The sequence below is a fragment of the Mytilus edulis genome, chromosome 2, assembly GCF_963676685.1.
Source record: "Mytilus edulis chromosome 2, xbMytEdul2.2, whole genome shotgun sequence".
Classification (NCBI taxonomy): domain Eukaryota; kingdom Metazoa; phylum Mollusca; class Bivalvia; order Mytilida; family Mytilidae; genus Mytilus; species Mytilus edulis.
Genome location: NC_092345.1, coordinates 66,182,286 through 66,196,095, shown reverse-complemented (window position 1 = coordinate 66,196,095; position 13,810 = coordinate 66,182,286). Strand labels below are relative to the sequence as shown.

The 13,810-nt window shown below is 32.8% G+C and overlaps 1 protein-coding gene across 2 annotated transcripts in view; it reads left to right on the top strand.

Moving 5' to 3' along the window:
* Nucleotides 1–1,275: 1,275 nt before the first annotated feature.
* LOC139512707 (uncharacterized protein DDB_G0287625-like) overlaps nt 1,276–13,810 on the top strand; it is a 71,811-nt gene continuing 59,276 nt past the window's right edge. Inside the window, exons 1-3 of one of the 2 annotated variants that reach the window (XM_071300568.1) lie at nt 1,291–1,428; nt 2,507–2,610; nt 8,886–8,964. The gene's annotated coding sequence lies outside the window, so the exon portion shown is untranslated. Of the gene's footprint in view, nt 1,429–2,506; nt 2,611–8,885; nt 8,965–13,810 lie in introns of both variants that reach the window. The other variant, XM_071300565.1, reaches the window with a different exon arrangement.

Genomic DNA, 13,810 nt, shown 5'->3' with positions numbered 1-13,810 from the left:
TAAGAATTTTTTTTTGTATTTTTTAAAGTTATTATTCGTATTTTTATCATCTGATGAGTTAAGCCTTTTTCAACTGATTTTTATAGTTCGTTCTAATATTGTACTGTTATACCACTGTTCCAGGTAAGGGGAGGTAGCGATCCTGCTAACATGTTTAAACCCCGCCCCATTATGTATGTATGTGCCTATCCCAAGTCAGGAGCCTGTAATTCAGTGGTTGTCCTTTGTTTATGTGATGCATATTTGTTTTTTGTTCATTTTTTGTGCATAAATTTGACCGTTAGTTTTCTCGTTTGAGTTGTTTTACATTGTCATTTCGGAGTCTTTTATAGCTGACTATGTGGTATAGGCTTTGCTCATTGTTGAAGGCCGTACGTTTTTTTCTGTGCCATTTGGTCCAGTCTTGTGGAGAGTTGTCTCATTGGCAATCATACCACAACTTCTTTTTTTCATATTGACTTACCTACTTAAATGCTCATGGGAGCGCTCGGGTGAAGAAACAGTGCCCAGGGAAAAGAAAGAGCGCCCGGGGAAGAAAAAATAGCGTCCGGAGAAAAGAAAAGGCGCCCGGGATAATTTATAGATAATTTATTGGCATGAAACAACTTTGTGTCGTTGAAATAAGTTATGCATATTGATTTTTTTCTTTAATTTTAGACAAGTTATTTGCAAATTTAGATATTATACATTTTTAAATAGAGATTAATACATGGCCTTTTCCATATCAGCCTGGGTATCATCCAGAGACCCCCATATCAGCCCGAGACGGTAATTACAACAATAAACATCAGAATGTACATGGAAATGTATGTTTAGTATATCAGCATTGGTCAAAATCAGTGGCGGATCTAGAAATTTTCATAAGTGGGGGCCCACTGACTGCCTAAGAGGGGCCCGCTCTAGTCACGCTTCAGTGATTCTCTATATAAACAACCAATTTTTTTCTCAATCCGCCTCTGAAAATCAGATCCAAATCAATTAAATACGCATGTTTTGTTTACCGAATCAAGTATTTGTATAGTATGAATATATTCATTAAAGAAGACGATTTTTTTTTATTAAAGCTGAGACTACTATAACTCCTGTGTTATAGTAGTCACAGATTAAAGTGTGTGTTTCTTTTTTTCTTACTATTTTTGTTATATTAACATAGGAAGTAAAATGAAGTATAATACTTTCATGTATTAACATACTAAAAATGTGAAGTAAAGTCAGACCAGCCAAATACCAAAACTATACGTAAATCGCGATGTAAGTTTCCGGCTCGGTATTAGTGCACATAATTTAGCCCAACCGAAATAGTATCTCTGACAGGCGCGCTGATGACCAACAAGTTCATTCAAACTTGTTAAGTTTGCACTTGAATTGAAGGTAAAAGCACAAGAGGAGCCACAAATAAAAAAACTTAAAAAGGGCAACTCTAAAAATGTTAACAATGATAATTTTCAAATGATTTATGACTTACAAATATAAATCTCGGTGTAAGTTGCGAAGAGTCGTTCAGCCGTTAGCATTTATTTCAAGACCCTTATTTCAATTTTCCAACGAAAATAAAATTGTACTAACATTTGACCCTCCTTTTCATACTCTAGCCATGTGATTTGAACATTAATTTCCTTGCATTGATGATATGATTTGCTGCTGGATATTTAAGTGGGCCTACCATAACAAACTCGGCCTACCTGCATTTATATTTATTCAAAGAAAGAAAAGTGATCAAACGCGGCCTATGATTTGTAGATTGTGCTAATTTGTTTTTTTTTGTCTTTGTTATTTGTAATTTTACATAATTCATAACTTTAATTAATGAGATAATGGTAAATATTTTTCGAAAAAAAAGTCAAATGAAGTGATATATGCCTTAAAATAGAGACATACGGTGCAATTCTCAGATCAGGAAATCCTGGCATTTACATTTTTCAGGGGGTGATGCCAACAGGATTCCTCTAGATTTTTCATCTATTTGAAAATCATTGATTGGTCAGTTACATGTTGTGATGTCACTGCAGGTCTGAGAATAAGACTTATGACTTTACTTCATTCAACTGATAAAACCAATAATTGGATAATATTTTGTGAATACATTTATAACATACTTTTATTTTCATATTCAGAATTATCAGTTTGTAGGGTTTCACCCTCAAGTTTTTGTGTAATGTGTGTCCAAAATTGGGGAAACCCCTGTCCTGAGAGTTCCTCCAATGTCCGGTGTTTAAAACATAGTCACTATAAATCCTTAAAATTTCAGATAACATATAAAAATGTCGTCCAAACTAAGTTCTAAAGTGATGCCAGTGTATCAGACTTGTAATCTCTCAATTCAAATTTGTTATAATCACATTCATTTTATTACAAAATGGTACAGAATGAAAACAGAGAACTAAAATTAAAAAATGGCGCTGATTGCATTCCCAAATTCCCAAACCATTATAAACACTTCACAATAAGGACATACCAAGTAGATGTGCAAAACAACAGGAAATTATTATTCTATATTTTTTTCTAGAAGTTATGACCCTTTGAACTCAAGATTTTTTGCTTAAACATATACTACTCCCAACAGTTTGACATCACAACTCCTCTGCAACCATAAAGCAGAACCTCATAAAAGTTTGTACATAATTAGGGACTAAACGGGTAGATCAGCATTTCCACAAAATTTGTTATCATTTGATTTTTTCTAGGATTATTTGTAATTACAGGTAGTAATGGTCTCACTTTCTGATTATAAAAATATCAACAGTAGTACTAGTATATGTGCCAGTAATTACATGTTTAAATTGAGGTGATTAAAAAGGTGTCACTAATACATGCCTCTATCTTATCATGTGGCAGTATGGTGACATATATATCCCTAATTCAACCTAAAAAAGTCATATGCATATCTATAGGACATGTAGGATTAATAATTTTAAAAAAGACTTAAAAATAAGAAGAAAAGAAAAGCCAAATAAGTGGGAAATTTTCATTGTCAATTGAAATTTGTCTCTCACTAGTGTACTGTTCTTTTATATCTAGTTAACATTATTTATATTTCTTGCTTGTAAAATTCTTAAAATAGGTCATTCAATTATTCTAACTCTGACATAATTATAAGTAATTTAAAATACAGTTGTTAGATATAGGAAGATGTGGTGTGAGTGCCAATGAGACAACTCTCCATCCAAATAACAATTTAAAAAAAGTAAACAATTATCTTTGGCTCAGAATATAAAACAAGATAAATAAAACTTTTATTTTGGCCGAAAATTATTGTACAAGTTCATTTAACAAATAATTTATACACATACATGACATAGAGTATACACAATTGCGGGCCCTACAAAAATAACCCTCCAGACTACGCGAATGAATTTTATTTTTACAGGACATTTGGTCTGGTAAGCATCCTAGCTTTACCAGACCGAATGAAATTTTACCAGACCAATTTTTTTTTACATTTAATTGTATATTATCCGACAAAAAACAACAAACATATGACTTTGTTGTGCCCTACTCCTCCCCAAAATGCACAAATTAAAACAAAATGATGTAACAAGAGGGGATATTGTTATGAAAGTTGTGCACAATTGCTTGAACGCATTTCAGTGAAGAGTAATGTCCCATTTTATTGGATTTTGACAATGTTTATGAACTAAACATAATTTAGAGTTTCTGTATAAAATATTATTTCCTGTTTCTTCTTTCTTTTTCATATATCTTTTGGTTTTCAATTCTTGTGGTTATATTTCATAGCTAAATTTTGTGATCTGCTTGGATTTTTATTCATTTATTGTATTTAAATTGGCAAACCCGGAATTATCCTTATCCGTTCCCAGAATCTGATCCGGTTTTATTTACATTTCCGGTTGTGCCAATGATGGCATTCATTGTTGTTATTGACAGTCAGATATGTTTTTACCCGGATTTACACATTACTGGTTGGCGATGTTCGGCATAAAGCTAGCGGTTGAACAAAATAAACATCGCTGTGATGAATAATAAAGATGAAAATGAATTTGAGATCGTTTGGCAATTTTGCTAGAATGTTAGAAAAATCCATGAAAAAAAAACACCGGACATTCGGACCGGAATTCAACAAAATTTTACCAGACCGATCCATTATTCACCGGATTTGTCCGACGGTCCGACGTATTTCGTATAGTCTGACCCGCACAAGTTAAATCTGTCAGCAATAACTCACAAGTACAATAATTCAACATTAGGGATGGGTGGGAGGGTAACTAATGGAAAATATATCTAATAATGATTACAAAGTTAATTAAAAGTACTCACTGAATATATACTATAGATAGTAAAGAATTTGAAATGTCGAAGAAAAGGAACTTCGCATATAATTATGCGTTTTTAGAATTAAAAACTATACAATTGTCTTTGGCTCAGAAAATAAAACAAGAAAAATAAAACTTTTATTTTGGCTGAAAATTATTATACAAGTTCATTTAACAAATAATTTATACACATATATGACATAGAGTATACACAATTGCGGGCCCTACAAAAATAACCTGCCAAACAAGCCCGCAAAAAAAGAAAAAAAAAGAAAGAAAAATAACTAAAAAAAAAATCTTAAAACAAAACAAAACACTCTTAGAATAGCAATAAATCAGACCCACAAACTGATATACACTTGTGTAAGCCTGACGAGACTCAAGAAATCAAAACGATACTTTCTTGTAAATCTCCTACTGAAGATCCAAAGAATATGTTACTTCTTTGAAAATCTTCTGACTCAATGAATAAAGAACTTCATTGTTAGCCACATACTAGAATGGTTATCTACAAAATATGAACAAAGAAAAAATTAACATACTACAAATTACAACTACATAATTAAACATATACAATTTACAAATGCGAAATGACATGAATAAAACACATTCTAAGCTGGGCAACTCCAGCTTCATTTAAATGCAAACCTCCATCTTTAATTGCAAATAGATCCCTTTTAGGAGAGCCCTTTAATAAAAATCTTCAATAAGACTTTATGAAACTTATTTTCTCATCTTTACAAATACCAATTAAGGCTTTATTAATCTGAACAATCTTATTAACTAACTGAACAAAATCAACTGGTCACGGTAAAATAGAAGATATCAATATATTTATGTCTCTATTTTTATTTCTTATACTATAGATCAAATTTCTAAATTTACATAAAATAATCTCTTGAGTATGTTTCTCTACATCATTGGTACCAAAATGTAAAATAACATGAGAAAAGCTATCAAAATCATGAAGATACATAAACTCCTTATCAATAACATATTTAATGTAACCTAAATTAGGCCAATTAAAATTAATTGCTAGATTTTCATCCCCGCCCGCCCCTCTATAATCGTCCCGCCCCGATTTTTTTTATTTAACAAAAATACGATTTCCGGATTTTGTTCATGTCCGTTACCGGGAACCATCGATACTTTCGTTTCATTGAAAACTTCCTGTTTCAAATTTCGTTTTTGTATTTCTTCCGAGTAATCGAACGAAAATGATTAAGTCGACATATTCTGCTGCTCTCTATGATTACAACATCATCTACCGAGAATAGAGATTGATAACGAGAAGGGCATGAAATATTCGAGTACAATTAAAACGCCTTGTCCTTGAACGCAAATTGCGATAGTCACAAGTGAAATCGAAAACCGTGTTTTTTTCTTTATTTATACAATGACTTTGTGTCAGGAAATTTGGACTGTGAATGATATCCAGAGCGCAAGAATCGTAGAACAATTTGGTACAAAAAACATGACTGTATTAAAGAAATTGACACAAGCACGAACTTGTTTGATTTTATATGACCGTATATTGATAAAAAAAAAGTTGACAAACACGCATTTTAATCATAACAAGCCCTTATATTTTCACATGGCTGTTGTTTTTGTTGACAAACAGCAAACACCCTCTGTAACTGTCGCAATACCCTAAATTTAGTCATTAATTAAACATAAACTACTTTTTTGGTTAAGTTCATGTTAACCATCATAATTTACTTTCAACACTGAGTTACATTTTATTCTGTACTCATAATACTTGTGTTACATTTGTACCAATACATTTTTATTGATTTTATGGGGACTACAAACCATTGCTTAGAAAGCAAAATAAATTTGGTGTAGATATATTCCAACTGAAGAGAGCATTTCTCTTCTTTTTGATGTATACTATAAATAGTCCAATTTTGTAAGGCCTATTGTGTTATAGGCAGAGTTTGACTTTGTTATGGGAAGAGATATCAAGGATTCTTGAATACGATGGGAGATAACTCTACTTCATTTAACAAATTTTGGGATAAACCTAGTTCAGTAGTTGTTATTGACAATGATATTCACAGCCTCTGGTTACAAAATGCTACACATCCATAACCTGTCAACTGCATTTTACAGATATGTAGTGTTATTTAATTTATATGTATTCATATGTAATTAAAACTCATTAATTTTTCTTGTGTTTGTAATAAAATTACAATTAGGGAATGGGTGTTGTTTTAGAACAAAATTTGATTATTAACAAAAGCTAATTTAAAGGTGTAAATGTTGCTTGTGTCTAAAAAAATTTCCTAATTTAAGCTCACCTTCTTTCAAGTGAGCTTTTCTCATCACTTGCTGTCCGTTATCTATTGTACATCATTGTCCAACGTCCATTGATTCAACGAAAATGTTCTCCTCTGAAACTATTGGACCAAATAAAACCTTAAATGGCCTAAATCATCCTTAGTGTATGCAATACCCGCCCATCAACCAAGATGGCAGTCATGGCTAAAAATAAAACATTGGGGTAAAATTCAGTTTTTGGCTTATATCTCTGAAACTAAAGCATTTATAACAAATCTGACAGGGTAAAAATGTTTATTAGGTCAAGATCTACTTGCCCTGATATTTTCAGAAGCATCAGACAACCTATTGTCGGGTTACTGCCCTTGAATTGGCAATTTTAAGGAAATGTTTTGGAAACTTTTACGAAAATCTTCTTCTCTCAAACTATTGGACCAAATAAAACCTGAAATGGCCTAAATCATCCTTAGGGTATCTAGTTTAAAAAAATTATCTGATGACCCCGCCCATCAACCAAGATGGCCTCACCTCCATGGCTTAAAACAGAACATGGGCATGATGGGGGTAAAATGCAGCTTTTGGCTTATATTTCTGCAAATTAAGCATTTACAGCTTAATTTGAGATGGGGTAAAAATGTTCTATCTGCCCTGAAATTCTCAGACTTATCAGACTACCTGATGATTTAAACTTTTATTGATTTGGGGACATACTAATAATGCAATTGGTAGACTACAGCTTGGGTGGATTTTGCTTTGTCCACCGGCCCACCATGGGAGTGGGCACCGGGTGGGCAAAATTTCTACCTTGTCCACTCTGCCCACCTGTAGGAGTGGGCATTTAATTTCTTTTGTATCATCTAAAGACTTGCAAGTACAATCAGTTGAAAAAAGCAGATAAGCATTTTTAATCAATATTATTACAGAAAAAAGCAGACAATAAAAGCAGATAAGCATTTTTAATCAATATTATTACAGAAAAAAGCAGACAATAAAATTGAGAAAGCATTTTTAATCAATACTAGAACACACCCGTGATATCACGGGTCCGTGACTGAATTAAAGTATATAACTATGCGCAAGCCTTATTTTAGTATTAGTATTGTCATCTGATAAAGTCATGCCGATTATAAGATACACAGTTTTTCTCTGCTTTCAAGTCTTTCTGTTTGAACCCGTCGAACTGAAACAATAATATTAATTATTTGGAAAACAAAAGGTCCTGGAATGGAGTATTTTTTAATCAACAGCATTGTCCTATATAAGTTATGAATAAAGTTGAATTCTTTGCTTCGCTGTTTTACATCATGCCCACTAACAAATTGAAAACTGTACCTATACGCCTTATTTTTAGTCCAGATTTTTAGTATTCGTATTGTTATCTTAGAAAGTCTTACTGATTAAAATACTACAATAGGTAACAACTTGACAATTAAGTAGTGTCAACCCTGTGGTTATGACCCGTGTATTTAGCATATTAATCCTGAATACAACGTTTGGTGGTGCGCCTGTCAGATGCGGAACGTACAGATAAGGTAATAGGTAACAGGTGAATATACTATTGGTATCGGTAGCGGACTCGACCCGGAACTTCTTAATTATTGGCAATATTAATTACATGGAAAACAAAAGGGCCTGGAGTGGTGTAATTTTTAATCTACACCTTTGTACTATATTAGTTATATATAAAGTTGAATTCTGTGATTCGTTGTTTTTACGTGATGACGGCTGACAAATTGGACCTCGTAATTTTAGTATTATAGATTATTACAAAAAAGAGATTATAGCTAGAGTGGGCACGGGTGGACTGCTCACGGTGGGGAGGTGGAAAAAGAAAAATCCACACGGGCTGTTGTGTACTAGTGATGAAACTGAATGCAGGAACATTACCATGGGATAACTGGACAAAGATGTCCGTCATTTTTTTCCAGACCTGTCAAATTTAGTATACTAACTCTTTTAATATCAGAATAGAATAGAGGGGCCTCGGTGGCAAAGTGGTTTACATTGGAAGTAATTCCAATTACTGTAATCACTAGCCAGTCAACCCTGAGGTTTTTAGTTCCAACCTCGCTTGTGCAGATGAATTTGACTCCAATCTTAATTGACTAGGATTGGCAGTTTTCCTATCGAAGGTCGATGGCTTCCTCCACCCAGAAAAACTGACTGTCAGGAAGTAGCCTAAAGTGGTAACCAAAAGTGGTAACCAAAAGTGGCATTTAATCACCAACAACAATCAATTTATTAGAAAACTATTTACATTAATTAGATATAAGTTATAGGGCAACTTCATTTGTTCTCCATTTCTGTTTAACTTGGATTACCTTTTCATTTCAGGTCATTTGTCCAGTATTGGAAATAATTCAAAATCTGGGAATAATAACTTAACTTGCGTATACAGACTAACAGATTGCAAGTAAGTACATTTAATTTGAAAGTTTGTTCTTTTATGTGTCTGTGGGGAGCTCTGTAATGATCAAAATTAGAAAGAGGAGGGTGGAGGGTGGAGATCTTATAATAGTCTATAGAATGAGTTTAATCTGGCCAAATATTCATATGCTGTCCCCTCTTATTTAAATTAGTCCCTCTGATGGCAAAAGTTAATGGGACCATCATAAACATGGCTGGTACTTAAACATGTTAATCTGTCACACTTAAGAAAGTTGTCTACATGTACTTTCCCGATATTGATTGGTGCCTTCAATTAAAAAAAGGTTGACCTTTGAACTTCCCTTGGAAGATAAATCTCTGGACAGGATGCTGGTCTAATCTTGTTTGTTTATGATATAATTTGTCAGTACATTTCAGGTTTCAGTGTGTATACTCAGTACATGTATAAGCCTCAGTCTTTACTATATAATTCATTTTTAACTTCTTCCAGTTTATGAGATTCTAATAGCAAGGGTATGATTGTAAGCAATAGCTCACAGTTCTACTTGTGTGAATGCATTGGTATACAGAAACAGCCAGTTCATATACATTTTTGTATATCATAACACATTGATCCTAGAAACTGACTTACCCAGGTGTAGGAAATCAGATACACAATTTTCTCTTTCTCGTCACAATGCATTATTGTCAATATTGATGAGATTTCTCATTAAAGTAATCTATGCTAGAACACATAAATCATTTTAAAAAAAGTATAAATTATAAAATAGATCAGACATTTAAGCATTCTTATTCTAAATGTTGAGTTCTTGCAGTTTTTGGTAAACAAAAATGGGCCAGTGCTTATTTTGATATCCCAATTTTTTTATGGAATTTTCATTTTAAATCTTCCAAAAAGTATTTGACAGAATTTGAACTTTGCAAGAACTATTTTAAGAAAGGTAAATATAATATGAAAAGTGTCATTTTCAAATTGTCAGTCAAATATTTATTGTCCTGTATTGGTGGTAATGATGATTTTTGGCCATTTTTGGGGGGAAATTTGGTAAATGAAGAATAGACAACAATGTTAAAGAGTCACCTACATGTTGAAGATGCAAATATTTTCAGGTGAGCTCCATAGGCTTTTCAGTGTCTTTAGTTTTATAATGAAATCACTATGTTTCATTGCATATAATGAAATAATAACAAATATACCTTCTAAATATATGACAATTCCACCGAGATATGATTGTTATTCTAATCAAGAAACTGATACACATTGGCAAAGTCCAAACACATGGCACATTGTTTTGGTGCAGCAGAGGTTAGAGTTCACAGCCATACTTTCCTGAATTAAATTTATAACTTTTGGGTTCATTAAAAATAATCATACCTTTCGTTTGTTTTAAAGAAATAGATAGTACAAAACTTAAATTTAAGCTTTAGTCTAAAAAATTGAAGAATGAAGACTTATTTTTTTTTATTTTTAATAAGTACCAAGTACAAAAATTGGGTTGTATAATTAGATTCAGATGAACATCAGCTATTATTTTTTACATTTTTACTATGAAATAGTATAGTTCCATTTACAATCCTTTTTTGTAACCTTCTTGAAACTGATGATAGCTTAGAACATATAGTTGATTATACATACAAATGTACCACCTTCGTTTGAATTACATACATGTTCCAGTAGTAACTTTGTATTTCTTAAAAAAAAAAAGAAGCATTTACACAATTCAATATTTTAAACAATTTTGTTATTATTTGAACAGAACATATGCATTAAGTGCAGCACAGGAGGTTGGCAGCTTCCTCTTGTTTTAACATTAAAAGTTTTCTATTTTTGTCCACTATGTAAGCTGATTTTTTTTTTCAATTTAAATGAAAGCAATCAAAACTTGAAACATTTCCAAGAATTTAAGAAAATGTTTTATAAATCAGACAGCATATACGAATTATTATACATTTTGTAGAATCTAGAATTGATTTTTACCATGTTGCATGTTAATTAAGTTCAGTTAGTTTTCAAAATTAGCTTGTTTCCTCTTTGCAGAACACAACCATCATATAGTTTAAATGTGTATATATGTATTTACTAAGTGCATTTTTCTAGCTGTTGAATCTATTAAGTGGAAACTTTTCAAAATTTCTCCTCCTTGTTGTTGCTTAAAAATTGTCTCTCTACATTGCATCATCCAACATGTGGCGTTGGTTATATTCTGAGGAAAAAGATGTGCATCTGCTTAACATGTAACATTTGAATTTCTGCATAATTTTGAAGATAATAATAAGATTAGGTTTCTTATTCATTAGAGAGGTTTAGCAAACGTCCGTGTGCGTGAACGCGTACGTGTAGAACAGAAGTACACGCACCCGTAAGTTTTTATTATGCCACGGTGTTTAGCAAAGTAGTACGTATACGTGTACGTGTAAAAGACGTAATGCAAAATATTATCTCATTGGTTGAAAGTAAAGAATAGTTGCCAATAAATGTCTTTGTTATATGTTTGATAACTATGGCGGAAAACTTGAAAGTGTTAGCAGCTTTAGAAGACTCCGATGAATTACTGCTTTTGTCATTATGTAAACAGGAAAAGGGCAATTTTCCAGGTATAAAAGTTGAAAAACTTACAAATGAACAGTGTCGATCTTTTTTTTAGATTTGATAAAGATGATATTGAAATTCTTCGTCGCGCCCTGCGTATACCAGAGAAAGTTGTATGTAGTAATCGCACCACGGAAGGGGTATTGATGGACTTTGCATTTTCATCCAGTAAAGTTTCTTTCTCTCCATACTCTTCATCAATCCCTGAACTGGAATAATAATATAAAGTTGTTATAAAATTAACAAGAACACTGACGTCACATGCACATTTTGAAAAAAGGAAATTTTTTTTCCGAATTCATGTTTTCCAAATAGATTTATAAGTATTTCAAAATTTAGTTATAATATAAACATTGCTATGATTTTTTTATATTTAACATTTTTTTTTTTATTATTTCACAGTTCATGAAGACTTGATAATACCATAATTAGTATAAACTAACATATTAGAATCTGACAATTGCAAAATCCATTTGCAACATTTCAAATTGAACCAACTTATTTGTAAAAAAACTACACACAAATGGAAGTATGGCTGCATATGATATACATTTTAAAACAGACTTGTTTGCACTAAAAATTGCTTTAGTGATTTCTGAGGAATAAGGATAGGGAAGCAGTAGTCAGGCGGAAGGGATCTCGAGAGAACGGATAAGAAAAAAGGCTTAAACACTTTCTACCTTGACAAATGCTTGAATAAATTATAAAATGGTTATAAACTTAAAAGCATAAATACCTTTTCAAAGAGTCAGCATTGCTTTTTTTATGCTGATCTATCAGCAAATGTGTTCTCTCCCGGACGCGTCTTGCATCCACCTGCAGATTAGATCTGGTATCTGCTACGGCTGATGCTATCTCGTTCCAGGCAGACTTGTTCTGAAATGGATTTTTAGCCAGGACCTCTCTCAGTAGTACCAGGTCATCTTTTGTCTGGAATCTGACTTGTTTTTTTCTACTGCCACTAGTGAAAGATGTCATATTTGCAGTTTCTAAAAAGGGACAAACACATTTCAAGAGTTACAAAAATAGTTGATCAACCCCCCTTTTCACTGAAATAAAAAATATTTAAAGCACCAAAAGCGGGGCTTCTCCTTAATAGTTGAGATCTGCAAGTATTTCAAGACTCTTATGAATTTGCATGTCTCTCATTCAATCGTTAAAGACACAATTTGACAGCATCATTAGTTCACGCACCTGCTCACGCCCCCCTTTTTTGTCGAGCCTGCAACTTTTGTTGCAGAAAGCTCGACATAGGGATAGTGATCCGGCGGCGGCGGCGGCGGCGGTGTTAGCTAACTTCTTAAAAACTTTATATTTTAGAAGGTGGAAGACCTGGATGCTTCAAACTTTATATATAGATGCCTCATGTTACGAAGTTTCCGTCAGTCACATGTCCAATGTCCTTGACCTCATTTTCATGGTTCAGTGACCACTTGAAAAAAAAGTTCAAATTTTTTGTAATGTTGAATTCTCTCTTATTATAAGTAATAGGATAACTATATTTCATATGTGCGTACCTTGCAAGGTCCTCATGTCTGTCAGACAGTTTTCACTTGACCTCGACCTCATTTTATGGATCAGTGAACAAGGTTAAGTTTTGGTGGTCAAGTCCATATCTCAGATACTATAAGCAATAGGGCTAGTATATTCGGTGTATGGAAGGACTGTAAGGTGTACATGTCCAACTGGCAGGTGTCATCTGACCTTGACCTCATTTTCATGGTTCAGTGGTTATAGTTAAATTTTTGTGTTTTGGTCTGTTTTTCTCATACTATATGCAATAGGTCTACTATATTTGTTGTATGGAATGATTGTAAGGGGTACATGTCTAGCGGGAAGATGTCATGTGACCTTGACCTCATTTTCATGGTTCAGTGGTCAATGTTAAGTTTTTGAGTTTTGGTCTTTTTATCTAATACTATAAGCTATAGGTGAACTATATTTGGTGTATGGAAATATTTTATGATCTTTATGTCAGTCGCGCAGGTTTTATTTGACCGTGACCTCATTTTCACGGTTCATTGCCCTGTGTTAAGTTTTTGTGTTTTGGTCTATTTTTCTTAAACTATAAGTAATAGGTCAACTATATATGTTGTATAGAAGCATTGTTAGCTGTACATGTCTGCCTGGCATGGTTCATCTGACCTTGACCTCATTTTCAAGGTTCATTGTTCTTTGTTTAGTTATCTTGGTTAATGTTAAGTTTATGTGACAGTTGTTATAAAGCTTAACTTTATACTTAGGACTATCAACATAATATCAATGATTAGTATAGAAGGCG